Below are 14,891 nucleotides of genomic sequence, written 5' to 3'. Positions count from 1 at the left end.
GTGGGACAAAGACAAAGGGAAAGATTTGATAAACTGGAAGACATGAGAGACTGATTGGCCCTGTAAGATTGACTCTTCTGTCAAAGGGAATGATGAAGGGATGTACAAGGGATGTAAATAAAGAAACAAATGATGTAGTGAGAGCAAATGCACTGCAGTCTGAAAGCAAAAAGGAGGTTTAGGTCTAAAAAAAAATTAAATTCAGTGTTGATTCCAAAAAATTAGAAAGTGACTAATCAAAAGATGAGCTGTTATTGCTCAAGGTTACACAGAATCACAGGATAGCAGGCATGGATAGAGATGTTACCTTGAGAGAAGGATAAAGAATTAACATAACGAGTCATTAAGAGCTTGGGATGACGCTTATATACTGAATGGAGGAGTTCCACATAGCAGCCACCCAATCTTTTCACGAGAGAAACAACACGAAGCAATCAATACACTAGACTGAACTGAAAGTAGTGCACTTAATGGCTTCGCCAGGCGAAGGAGTGTTTGGGACCTTGGATGGTGAGGAGAGAGCTGATTAAAGGGTAGCTGTTACACGTTCTGCATTTGCTTGGAAAGTTACCATGAATAGGGGACAAGGTGCTAGGGTTGCCAAGAAATAGACTGGGGAGTCCACATAAAGTCATAGAGATGTACAGCATGGAAACAGACCCTTCAGTCCAACCCGTCCATGCCGACCAGATATCCCAACCCAATCTAGTCCCACCTGCCAGCACCCAGGCCATATCCCTCCAAACCCTTCCTATTCAAATACCCATCCAAATGCCTCTTAAATGTACCAGCCTCCACCACTTAGGTCCCTTTTATATCTTTTCCCACTCACCCTAAACCTATGCCCTCTAGTTCTGGACTCCCCCACCACAGGGAAAAACCTTTGTCTATTTATCCTATCAACACCCCTCATAATTTTGTAAACCTCTATAAGACAGCAAAAAGGGTTACCTCAGATTACAACAGGATCTGGACCAGATGGGCCAGTGGGCTGAGAAGTGGCAGATAGAGTTTAATTCAGCTAAATGCAAGGTGCTTCATTTTAGGAAAGCAAACCTTAGCAGGACTTATACACTTAATGGTAAGGTCCTAGGGAGTGTTGCTAAATAAAGAGACCTTGGTGTGCAGGTTCAAAGCTCCTTGAAAGTAGAGTCGCAGGTAGATAAGATAGTGAGGGCAACGTGTGGTGTGCTTTCCTTTATTGGTCAGAGTATTGAGTACAAGAATTGGGAGGTCATGTTGCAACTGTACAGGGCATTGGTTAGGCCACTGTTGGAATATGCCCGAAACGTCGATTTTGCCTGTCCTCGGATTTTGCCTGTCCTCAGATGCTGCCTGAATTGCTGTGCTCTTCCAGCACCACTAATCCAGAATCAGCACCCAATGTGCCAGGGCTTCAGTCCCACCACCTTGCTGCCCCATTCTGTTTTGCTGCATGAACCATAGGTCAGTCAGCAATAGTTTGTTTCTGATGGGGATAACAGAGCAGACTCTGCTCATGTTTATGGTTGTGCAACGGGTAAATATTTAATCAGAGTCTCAGAGTGCGGTGGTAGTGACCCCTACTGTGGGCAACAAAGTCTCGCTTCGACTCCCAGTTTTTGTAGAGATATGTTATAATATGTCTGAACAGATGGATTAAAAATGTCTTTATAATCAGAGATTGAGGGGTTTCCTTTGAGGAGCCGTTTGTTCTTTAACTGGTTCAGTGTTGGCTGGTGTTTGATCTTTGTTTGTTGGTGAAATTTCAATCGAAACTGCTGACGTGTTCCTGAGCTGAGTGATGTACAGATTCTTTTCAGGAACTGAATTCCCAGGAAGTGAAACTTCATGGAGCTAAAGGGCTACTTTTAAACAGAGCAAAGTCATTTCGTCAAATAGGAATTGTTTGAACCCATCCATCTCCAACTATCCAGCCCAGTGACAGCATCTGAAATTCAAGCAGATACCAGGTCCCAACTTCTTGTCTGGGGTAAAGTTGAGTTTTGTTTAGATTCTCATTTTTGTGTAAATTGTAAAAGCAAAATCTCCCCAGTAACAAGTGACCTTGCTTGGCCTTTGATTTTCATTGGTCAGATTTGTTGCGCATTGACCTTCAAAGTTTGTATTTAAATATCGAGCTTCCTTGTTCACTGACAAAGTGAGTGTGACACCGAGATCATAGATACCATCGGTGTGCATTCAGTGTGAACTACACGGAGAAATTCACCCCCTCCACGGAAACAGTGCAGGTAAGGACCAGGAAATTAAAACAAAACAGTGCAGGTGTCACATTCAGAGAGAATTGCATTTAAATTTAAACAGGATTACAGCACAACTTGGGAGAGTTGCTTCACCCCTCGAACTCTGAAGTTTTACATAAAGAATTCTGCAGGAGGCCAAGTCTAAGTGAAACTGTTCCAGGAGCAAACTGCAGGGAATGTCTACGAGGTAAAAACAATGACTGCAGACGCTGGAAACCAGATTCTGGATCAGTGGTGCTGGAGGGGCACAGCGGTTCAGGCAGCATCCAAGGAGCTTCGAAGTCGACATTTCGGGCAAGGGCCCTTCATCAGGAATAAAGGCAGTAACCCTACTGCGAATCCTCTTGCAAGGATGCCTGCCTTAAAGAAGTTTTCCTCCTCTCTCTACAAGAATCTCAGGGAGTCCCTGTCCCACTGCAACTCCCATGTCATTTTCTCTGCCCTGAAGCTCTTCCGGACTTGTCTACCTGCCTATCTCCTTTTCCACCTATCCACTCCACCCTCTCCTCCCTAACCTATCACCTTCATCCCCTCCCCCACTCACCCATTGTACTCTATGCTACTTTCTCCCCACCCCCACCCTCCTCTAGCTTATCTCTCCACGCTTCAGGCTCACTGCCTTTATTCCTTATGAAGGGCTTTTGCCCGAAACGTCGATTTTGCCTGTCCTCGGATTTTGCCTGTCCTCGGATTTTGCCTGAATTGCTGTGCTCTTCCAGCACCACTAATCCAGAATCTGGTTTCCAGCATCTGCAGTCATTGTTTTTACCATATTGCCACTGGTCTCCTTCCTATCGGAAAGATGTTGTGAAACTTGAAAGGGTTCAGAAAAGATTTACAAGGATGTTGCCAGGGTTGGAGGATTTAAGCTACAGGGAGAGGCTGAACAGGCTGGGACTGTTTTTCCTGGAGCGTCGGAGGCTGAGGGGTGACCTTAGAGAGGTTTACAAAATAATGAGGGGCATGGATAGGATAAATAGACAAAGTCTTTTTCCCTGGGGTTGGGGAGTCCAGAACTAGAGGGCATCGGTTTAGGATGAGAGGGGAAAGATATAAAAGAGACCTAAGGGGCAACTGTTTCAAGCAGAGGGTGGTACGTGTATGGAATGAGCTGCCAGAGGATGTGGTGTGTTTCATAAGGTCAGCTCATATTCTTCTAAATTCCAATGAGTACAGACTCACACTACTCAATCTGTGCTCACAAGACAGTCCCTACATATTGCTATTAGTCTAGTAAATCTTCTATAGACAGCCTTCAATGCCAATATATCTGTCCTTAGATAAGGCGCACAAACTGTTCACAGCATTTCAGCTGTGGTCTCAGTAGTGTCTTGTATAGTTTTAGCAAAACCTCACTACTTTTACACTTCACTTCCATTGAAACAGAGGCCAACGTTACATTTTACTTGTTGAAATTGAATACCAGCTTTTTGTGATTTATGCATGAGGACTCCTAAATCCTTTTATTCTGTAACTTTCTGCAGTCTTTCTCTACTTAAGTAATAATCAGCTCATCCTTTCTTCCTGCCAAAGTACATAGAATATTTGGGAAAATGTGAGGCTATCTACCAAGGTTTTGCTTTACTTGTCTACATATCCCTACAGTCTCTATTACATGTTTATCATTTACCTTCCGACTTATTTTTGTGCCATACACAAACTTAGTTATAGTGCACTCACAGTCACTAATGTACATTCTAAACAATTATTTCACCAGTACTGATCCCAGTGGCACTCCACCAATTACAGGCTGCCATTCTGAAAATGCCCTCCTTTTCCCAACTCTGCGTTCTAGTAGGTAGCCTATCCTCTATCAATGCTAGTGTACTATAACAAACCCCAAGGGCTCTTACCTATTAAGTAGACTAATGCGTGATACCTTATTTATTGCCTTCTGAAAATACAAATATGTTACATCCACTGCTGCCCCTTTACCTACCCTGTTTGTTAGTTCCTCAAAGCCTTCTAGGAAATTTGCCAGGCACGTTATCCTCTTCATTAAGTCACGCTGTCTCTGGTTTGTGAAGAAGCTAGTTCTTTTAATACCCAAGGATGCATCCCATCAGGTCCAGGGAACCTCTCAGTCTCTAGCCCCATTAGTTTCCCTAGCATTAATTATTGTATATTTTCCCACTCCTCATTTTGCTCCTTGGTTACTTAGTTTAATTCTACATTTAGTTCATGTTGCCTTGCCTGATTCTTTCTACCAACTTGCAGACTAAATTTGGAATGAGCAAAATTATCTTATGAGGAAACGCAAGAAAGTCTATGCCTGTAGTCAGAGATAACTTAATTAAAACAAAGAAGATTCTCAGGATATGGAATGGATGTTTCCTCTTACGGGAAAATTCAGAACGGGGGCTCGTTTTTGAAAATAAGGGGTAGCCCATTTAAAACTGAGATGAAATATAGTTTATTCTCTCAGAGGGTCAAGTGCCTTTGCAATTTCCTTCCTCAAAAGGCAGTGGATGCAGAATCTTTAAATATTTTTTAAGGTAGGGCAGACTGACTCTTGATTACCAAGGGGATGAAAGATATTTGGAGATTATGTAGGGATTTAGAGCAGAGGTTAAAGCCAGATCAAACAAGACCTTATTGAATGGTAGAGCAGGTTCCAAGTGGCCTACTCCTGTTCCTTGTTCATATTTAAATCTTATTGATATCAATGAATTTTCAAGTGCTGTTTCATCTGCCCATTTTGAAATGATGCCCGATAAACATAAGGCAAGTCTGTTAATTAGTCACCTAATGACAACCTCTGGCAAACACTCCATAAATCTCTACAATCTGAAAAGCAATAATTCACCAGCACACTCTACTTTCTGGCAGGATGTATATAAATTGGTTAAAGAACAGTATACATATAGTCCTATGGGTGCTCACTTTGCTAAGAAACCTATAATGTAGTACTCTGTCAAATGTCAAAGTCCAGAGACAAAATTTTCAACTCTTGACGTTACTTCAAAGAACTCAATTAAATTAATCAAACATGATTTGCCCTTTGAATATATCCATGGCAAGTTTCCCTTTGTTATTTAATCAATACTTCTCCACATGCAGATTGTTTCAGATTGTTATCTTTAAAAATCTCCTCACATCAATCTTAGACTGACTATCCTATAGTTGCTTGGTTTATCCCTCTCACCTACCATAAAAAGAAAAATGCAATGTTTCTTAACTGCCTACATTGACTGACCACACAAAAATATTTCTATTGCAACCTTATGTGCCATTAAGGTTCAAATTAGATTAAATTCCTTTTTTTTTAAAAGAAAATATATTAAAATTATAGGGATACAGCCAATGCAGAGCCAATGTTAGTAAAATAAAATCACATTAATAAAATAATTCTGCTTTTCCTGAGCAGTTTAGCGTACTTTTATTTAAATAAAGAGTTAAAGACAACTATGGTTGATACTACATTACTTCAGTTAGTATCTCACAATGACTGGTTAAACATTTCAACAAAATTATGGAAAAGCAAACAGTCAACCAGCTCCCACATATTTTCCAGTGGAGGTGTGATCAATCACAAGAAGCTGCAAGCGACCATAGCTTGTTTATAGGTGTTCCTTACTGATCTGTGCTAGCACCATTTGGCATTTTATATTGATAGCTCCTTACTAATTTGGACTATGCTAAATAGAGAAATCACGTAATAAACTTGCAGTCTACTGCTCAATAACAAAATGCACTGGAAGATCACTATTATAATCAACATGTAGTTAACTGAACTGCAGCTATAACATATAGGTAGACATTAAGGTTGGCACACTATCTCAAAACTCAAATTTAACTTCCAAAAGAATTAAAAGGTAAATGTAATGGCGAGCACTCACTAAAATTGAATATTTGAGCTAAATTCACATAAACCCAGAAGTTTTTTTTCACATCTATTGACTAGTAAATCCTGCAACTAGGTCAATGATCATTAAATTTTTAATTTTCTACTGTAGTTACATTCACCATAACTAAAAAATGGTTCTTCAATGCAAGATTCATCAAAATGTACATGGTGATTAACACAATTTTTTGTACCTACTCGCCATTTTAAAAGAATTAAGCCCCAAAGTTTTACCTTCTGGAACACAGTACTTCCCTGACAGTTATCTTTACTTCTGCATGGAAACTTTCAACTGCTACAATATCTCACTTTGAATATTTCACATACTACTGTAATAATCAAAAATGAAAAACTCACGTTTTGATATCCACATTAAATACTCAATGTTTGTTTTAATTCCAAGAACGTAGAAGTGACTGTTTATATTCATCACAAACAGTCACTGAATGCTGGTTTTTCCATAGGTTATCATGATAACTAAATCAATGGGGCATAATTTCTTTGCTGCATATTGCACATTTTCTTTTATCCATTCATGGGATGCGAGTGTCACTGGCTAGGCCGGTATTTATTGCCCAGCCCGAATTATCCAAAGATCAATTAAGATTCAATCATTGCTGTGGGGCAGGAGTTACGTCTAGGCTAGTTTGGGTAAAGATGGCAGATTTCCTTCCTGAAAGGACATGACTGAACCAGATGGGTTTTTACAACAATGGACAATTGCTACATGGTTGTCAATAGATTAGCTTTCTTTCAAATTTCAGATTTTTAAAATTGAATTTGAATTCCAGTATCAACCATGGTAGGATTTGAACCTATGTTCAGACCACATTAGTGACACTGCCTCTAAGCTATTACCTCTGAAGTCCTCTAAAACACAAAAACTATAAATATATTTAAAGAAAAACAAGGTTAAACAATAATTTTGAATTTATTTCTAATTTTGCCCTGCTGTTGATAAAATTCCCATTTTTGGCTCTGGATTTTTCTGTGCAGCACAGGAAAATACTATCAAAACACCAGGCTTATCTGGCTTCACAATAATCCCTAGAAAAGCAGTGAAGTGGAACTCTCTCATGTTAATGTTTCAGCGCAAGAATGAAATAATTAATATGTTCTAATACATAGTGTCTTAATTAAAGACATAGTTAGAAGTAGATTTGATTGTCATGTGCACTGAAGTATAGAAATACATGAATACAGTGAAAAGTGTACAAAGTCACCATCTTGGTTCTCCATTTGTTTACAAAATTGGAATTAAAAGGCAGAAATAAAAGAAACAAAGCCAAAAGGAATGAAAAACATCCAATATCAAAGTGCAGAGGACAATTTCAAAGTTTGCAGATGACAGGAAACTTGAAAAAATTGTAACAAACAAAGACAGAAATCACTGGAGAAACTGAACAGACTCAGCAGCATCTGCATCAAAATGTCAAACATGACAAGTACTGCTGCATACAGGTGTACAAAAAGACATCTCCACGTTTCAGTTATTAAAGGAGCCACAGTACCACGTGTGGAAAATATAAAGTACACTAAGGATAGGTGGCAATGCTTATTGATTCCTAATGGTCCAAACTAAGTTTCTTCCTAAAAAGGCTGCTGAATTATCCTTTCAACTGCAATTCAGAAAAACAAAATCAGAAGGAACATCTGGCACCCTTCAACATTTGGAATTATTTTTGACTCAAAACATGTAGGATGACAAACAGAAACTAATACATGTATTCTTTCACTCTTACTTATTGTTGTAAATGGGGCATTATGTTTTTTTTAAATAGGTGCGCACTCTTGTTCAACTTTAGGAAACAGTATATATCAAGCCATGACAAATCTTGACAAAGTATGTGATAGTTCAAGTTAGGCTCACAATCCAAAAAAAGAAATTTAAGTAGTATCTTGAACCAAAGCTGAGGATACAGACATTTGAAATTCAGCCAATGCTTCAGCTAAATCAAAACTTCTAATTTAAAAATGAATAATATTTTGTCATCATAATTTCCATAATGGAGCATAATGTAATTTTTATTATATTACTACTGGACATTACAAGGCAAACAATTAGGATATGGCAATTATGGTCTTAGTCTGATTTAGACATAATTATTCCTACAGATTATTAATACACTCATCCTTCCTTATCTATGAAATGTAGTCGTACAGATTTCCCCTGGATACCAAAAGAAATGCAGATCCTATTCATATGTACCACAAAGGACCATAATCAATTTTTAAGGTATATTAGACAAGACAAACAGGAAAAATAAAAGGTGAAGTCTGAGACTGACATCTCAAGTAGGCAGATCCATGGGCAACAAGTCAGTAGATAACAATCACTGAGTATATTCACTTAAAACTTTGTACAGATAACAATGTTGTAACTTTTACAATCAGTTGAAAAGCATTTGCATTCACTGCAGATTTCAATAAAAACTGCCCACAAAGATCTAGTAAAATTTATGGCATGAATTTATTGTTTCCTATCACCAGTTTGATTCTGGTGCCAAGCCAAGGGGACTCCTCGGTGTCCAACAACTATTATGTCATCAAACAGAGTAAGCACCAAGTAGGCTAATATTCTCACAGACAGCAAACTGGAGAATATACCACATGTTTTTACTTTTAAATAACATTTTAGACTTCAAAATAAATGACTGGCCTAGAAACATCTGATCAAAATAGAAGATCAACTTTAACCATTCAATATACTTTTTAAAAATTTAACATTCCTCAATACAGGGCCAAGTTGCTCAGCAGTAGTTATGAAGTAAACTATTGAAAACCCTGTTACACCCAGTTACACCTCATTCAAAAAAGGCATAACATTTTATAGTGAAACTAACAGCACAAAAAAAATTACAGCACAAAAAAAATTGATTTTGTTAAATTAGTGATTATTACTTGTTTACAACCTGGGATCTCAAGTGTTCTACAGAGAAGCATTGTGTCACGGGCAGCAATTTTGAGATTCTTGTGCATATACACACACACACACCAGAAGCTGTTACTTTCAATATACTAAATCTGGGACAATGCAATTGAAATATAATGCATCATTTTCATAATGTGCCTACAAGCCTTTGGATTAGCAAATAGTATTACGTTATAATCCCTATTAGATTAAGTAAAATAAAGCAATTTTTAGAAATTTAAGATTTTATTCCAAACGATCCCAGTTTTAAAACTATGCATTAATGAGTTGTTGTTATTTTGACTATATGCTTTTCGTTAACACTCAGATAGCTTCATGAAATAGAATTAAGATAGAAAACAATGGCATGCCATACAAATCTATAACCTCAAGATGAAGCTTTGATATTTTTGAGTGTTATTTGATCAAACATCTGATGATGCTTTTAATAGAAATCAAGATAGCAAACCTCTCCATAAAACTGCATTGCTTCAATATCTTCAATTTTAAAACTAAACCCTGAAGGCACGTACACTCACAGAACCTCCTCAGGCTATGAGTAAAAAGAAACTCCTAAGATATCAGCACTCCTAGACGGCAAGAGTTTTCAATTCCTGAAATGTAAAATCTTTTATAAGTAGTTTGAGGAACTACCTACACACAAAGCATTTAACTGTTAGATGTCTACAAAATCTTATGTATCTCTCAAGATTCAGCACACAAAGCCACTAATTTAGTTGTTTCACTGGCTGAGAATATAAAAGAGGAATGACCACACAAGTCTGTGCTTAAGCAAACAGCTACACAGACCAGAACTACACAGGCTAAAGATCCAGTCTCTATGGAATTCATTCCAAGCTATATTGGGAAAGGCAAATAGGGAATCATTGCTTAAATGGAGGAATTTGCGAGCAATGAGAAGACCAAGGGCATTGCTTTGGACCCCTCTACAAACTCCCTTCCTTCATTACCAACTGAACTTCCCCCTCTTCAACAAGTATCTGATGCTGAACTTGTATCGTGATCTGTGTCCTATTTAACCCCAAGCGATAACCTCTTCACCATCAAGGCCATTTTACATTTACCTCTGTAACTCCTGCCTCAGCCCACAGCATGAAATACTTATCCATGGCTTTATTACCTACATGCTCAATTATTCCAACATTCTCATATCCTGTTGACATTCTACCTCTTACCATAAACTCTAGCTATTGATCATATCCATACTTGCATTAAATTCTAATTTCCCATCATCTCAATGCTTATTGACCGACAGTTCAGAATTTTAAATTCTGACTATGTTCTGATCACTTCAGAATCATTCCCCTCCCCAACCTCAGTAACTTCCTCCAATTCTACAGTGCTCCAAGAATTTCAGGCTGTTTGAACACTTTCCCCATTGACTTCATTCCACTATCAATAGTAATAGTAATTACCTCAACTGTCTAAATACTGCTTTCTAAGTTCCCCCTGCAAACCTCTCAATCACTCTCCTTCAAATCTCTCCTTAGTGTCTGTTCTGCTCCTGTAAAACACTTTGGGAGATAGAGAAATGCTACTACTGGTTTGTCGATGCTGGATGAAGACTGCACTGAGCTACGTTGAGAATGACAGTGACCAATGTGATATCTTGCCAACTATCAACATCCAAACACAAACTCAGGAGAGTTTACACAGGCACTTGTGAAATTAGCTGTATCTCATCAAGAGAAAATAAAGGACAGAGAAAAGGAAATTAAAAAATTTAAAAAAGAGGAAAATAGAGTATTCATGTGGTTAAAGAGGTTACGGTGGGTTCAAAAATGGAAATATTGGTACCTTATTTCCTACCAAAGCTGCAATCTGGAATTTAAAGTGAGTAGTGTTTGATGCATCAAAAAATTGGAAATCGCAGCCCAATATAATAATTTTAGAGCTCCGTTTCATCGGGAAAATAAAAGAAGGAAGTGGTACATGTGAAGGAAGTTGTACTTTTTGGAGGTGGTGTGTTGCTTTTGTCTTTTTATCCCCTGAGGATGCTCCTTTTTGCTCTGCTCCGCACCTGAACGGTTACTGGAAAGCGGAGAAGCGAGGTGGCTCCAGGTTTGCTCAGTGACAGTTGCTGCCCACCGCTTCTCCATTGATCCCCGGGCCCTGCGCCATCGTGTACCCCGGGGTGGGGGGGCAGGCCCTGACACCGAGAGGCCGCCACCGCAGCGACCGAGCCGGCAGCCCGCAACCGCCAACACTCACCTCCGGCCTCTCCCGTCCCGCTCCTCCTCTCCACCGACTCTATATATCGCCCGTCCCTTCTTCCACTATCTCCTTTTCCTGCTCCCGATGCCGAGCAGCCTCAATTCCCTCCTTTACCCCTTCCTTCTCTTCTCTCAATACCGATCCCGATTCCCAATCCACTCTCCTCCCCGGGATCACAGCAAATGGACTGCGCCAGGAATGGTCGAGTGCGCAGGAGCATTGCCGTCTCTCCTCCCTCTCCGACTCTGGGCAGAGTGCGCAAGCGCCTTGCCGTCCTTTTGCCCAGCACATGAACAAAAGAGAGAAAATGTTAGGCGTCAGGGATTCGATATTTAAAGTTGCTTTTTCTTGGGTTGTTGCAAGTTATACCCTGTGTTGATATATTCCTAATGTCTGTTTGTGGGAACGCCATTTGTTGACCAAAGTTTCACCCAATTTTCTTCGACAGAATTCACAATGCCAATTGAACAGCTCTTCTGAGTGTATCCCATATTATAAAAGTTAAATTAATGTGTTGAAAGAAGCAAATGCGAGGTGAGGGAAATGAACGTTTTCACTCAGAGGCTTGGAAGTCACTGTCTGGAAGTGTGGTGGAGGCAGTTTCAATTGCCATACTCGAGTATTGTTATCTAAGTGAAAATAAAGTGCAGAGTTATGGGGAAAAGGTGGGAGTTTGGCAGTAACCTAAAATGCTCAGAAAGCTGGTGCAGACTGGATACGTTCGATGGCCCTCCTGAATGGTAAGATTCTGTAATTCTGAATTGGACTTGGATTTTGTGTTCCCCTTATACTGTATAAGATTCAAAGAAGTCTCATTTGAACAAAGTTAGAGCTTCACCTAAAGTTCACAGAGCAATTGACTTAACAGATTTTTTTTAAATTCTGAACTTTGACTGTTAATACTCAGAATGTAGGGAAGCACCACCAATCTGCATATTAAATTCCCTGGTGCCAAGGAAACTTCTGAACGATTTAATGTAAAAGTTCACAGCTATTTGTCAATGGCTCAATAGTTAAGTGAATTTGTTCTACTGGGAACATAGAAGCAGGATTTGACCAATTTGCCACCATCAGCCTGTCTACCATGCAATTTGTCCACCACGAATTTGCATCTTAAGTCTATTGACCTGCATGTTTTTATAATTCTAAATGTATTTGCCTAAGAAAATCTAGAAATTTCTGTTTTAAATTTTTAACTTAATCTAGAAGACCTCAATAATTTGCCTCTATATTGATTTTTTATCACACCCCAATATTCAATTGTTTTACTCACTGCCATAAGCATTGCTATTTTCATTCATTGTCAATCAAGACTACTGATCATTTTCATTGCCCCTCCAGAGTTTGTTAGTTTAAAATAATCACATATTTAGGCACAGCGTACTACAACTTTGTTTGGAGATATTTTAGCCGTTTGCTGCTTGACATCTGTCTGTAGTATGGTAATGAATGATGTGGCATTCTGTATATACTTGCCCATAACAATTTGGTTGCTAATTCTTTATGAATAATGTAAAAATATAACACATGAAATTCTTGGAAAGAAACAGTAATGTTCAAAATGGGGCAGAATTGCTCTTTGTGCTGGAGTTCCTTATTCTCCTCCTAGATTCTGTTTTATGGTACATGTGTTGTAACCTTGAGTAGGCAAAATGCACAATGTAATTTTCAATACACTACATCCCTGCCTTTCTTATTAAATGACAATCTTTGCATGTTTTGAATGGTTTGTTTACAGAATAGCAACCAATAACCTGAGCATAATATGAACTTTCAACTTTGATTAACATCTATAGCATCTTTTAACTTTTCTATTAATGTAGCAATGCTGTCAGTCTTATGCAATGAGATTAAAGATTTATTCACCAACTGAAAATGATTCACTTTGTAACTTACCACTTAATTATGCATTTTTTTCCAAAAAGAGAATATCATCTAAAGTAAGATGTGGTCTCATTTAACTCTTGCTTTTTATCCGAGATGAGGTTTGGAGGGATATGGGCCAGGTGCTGGCAAATGGGACGAGATTGGGTTGGGATATCTGATCGGCATGGATTGGATCAAAGAGTCTGTTTCCGTGCTGTACATCTCTATGACTATGACTATGTCAATATCTAAATCGGAATCAATGCTTGCAAATAGTGTTTTCAGTGCTTTGAAGATTGGCACATTTCATGGGATGATTTGCAAAACAGGCTTGTCAGTGACCATTAATCCTTTTATGTTGGCCACAACAAATGCCTGAACATCATAAAAAGTTTTGTGCTTTCCAATACGCCATCACATTTCACAAGCATTTTATCTCCTGGCTTTCATGGTCTGAATTTCATGGATTACACTGTACTTGTTTCCATTTAATCCTTTGGTTCTTGATTGTATTTACATACACCAGACCAGTCTTCAGAGTGTTTAGTTTCTGAGTGTTTCAATTGAAAAGTTACCAGCAGTATGGTTTAAACAAGATTAAAGGTATCTTTACTACACAACATTTGATGAAAATTAAGTTGTTAAAAGGTGATTTAAAAAGTTATTAGTTAAAATGCTAATGCAAAGATTTAAGGTAAGTAAGGGAAAATGTTATGTATGAATGTGGAAATAAGGTCTATTTCTGCTATCACTGCAGGGCTGGCTTGCAAGATTTTCTCTGAAGTGTAGAGGTTGAAAACTTGAAGTCAGCTTCAGTAGCTGTGATAGAACAGATCCTGAGAGAGAGTGCAAATTCCTTTGTTTCACTTTCATGCTACTGCAGATTGAGGCTTTTGCTAACCTGGGTCAGTACAACAATCCTGGATACCTCCACATGTTTCCATTTTTGTTTCCAGATGATTCTCCTGAGATCTCAACATGCAATGGTTGCTCACTTATACACTCGTATAAGTGTATGTCAACATGCAATGGTTGCTCACTCGTTCAAAACTGAAGAAAGACTGTCATCCCAATGTCAAATCATTTTTGTATATTGGGTCTCTCTCTTGGGCATATTGTGGTTTAGGGTTGAAACTTTATTGCTGGAACAGCACAGCAGATCAGGCAGCATCCAGGGAACAGGAGATTCGTTTTTTCGGGCACAGGCCCTTCTTCAGGAATGAGCAGAGAGTGTTCAGCAGAAGATAAAAGGTAGGGAGGAGGGACTTGGAGGAGGGGCGTTGGAAATGTGATAGGTGGAAAGAGGTCAAGGTGAGGGTGATAGGTTGGAGTAGGATGGAGGCGGAGAGGTCAAGAAGAAGACTGCAGGTCAGGAAGGCGGTGCCGGGCTGGAGGGATTCGGCTGAGACAAGGTGGGGGGAGGGGGGATGAAGAAACTGGTGAAGTCCAAGTTCATCCCCTGTGGTTGGAGGGTTCCCAGTCGGAAGATAAGACGCTCCTCCTCCGACCGTCGCGTTGTTGTGGTTTGGCGGTGGATGAGTCCAATGACCTGCATATCCTCGGTGGAGTGGGGGGGGGGAGTTGAAATGCTGTGCTACAGGGTGGTTGGGTTGGTTCGTCCGGGTGGCCCAGAGGTGCTCTCTGAATCGCTCCGCAAGTAGGCGGCCTGTCTCCCCAATATAGAGGAGGCCACACCGGCTGCAGCAGATGCAGTAGATGATGTGGGTGGAGGTGCAGGTGAATCTGTGGCGGATATGGAAGTTTCCTGTGGGGCCTTGGAGAGAAGTGAGGG

At 39.4% G+C, this 14,891-nt stretch overlaps 1 protein-coding gene and 1 long non-coding RNA gene across 2 annotated transcripts in view; one reads left to right on the top strand and one right to left on the bottom strand.

Moving 5' to 3' along the window:
• The window catches only part of LOC122550671 (cytoplasmic protein NCK2), a 92,936-nt gene extending 81,550 nt beyond the window's left edge, over nt 1–11,386 (bottom strand). Inside the window, exon 1 of the mRNA XM_043691757.2 lies at nt 11,231–11,386. The gene's annotated coding sequence lies outside the window, so the exon portion shown is untranslated. The remainder of the gene's footprint in view (nt 1–11,230) is intronic.
• LOC122550672 (uncharacterized) overlaps nt 2,151–14,891 on the top strand; it is a 35,670-nt gene continuing 22,929 nt past the window's right edge. Inside the window, exon 1 of the long non-coding RNA XR_006311911.2 lies at nt 2,151–2,231. This is a non-coding gene — a long non-coding RNA (uncharacterized LOC122550672). The remainder of the gene's footprint in view (nt 2,232–14,891) is intronic.

This window comes from Chiloscyllium plagiosum, unplaced genomic scaffold (genome assembly GCF_037043375.1).
Source record: "Chiloscyllium plagiosum isolate Xiang-an unplaced genomic scaffold, Cpla_swu_hap1 HiC_scaffold_6, whole genome shotgun sequence".
Classification (NCBI taxonomy): domain Eukaryota; kingdom Metazoa; phylum Chordata; class Chondrichthyes; order Orectolobiformes; family Hemiscylliidae; genus Chiloscyllium; species Chiloscyllium plagiosum.
This window is presented reverse-complemented; position numbering and strand designations above follow the sequence as displayed.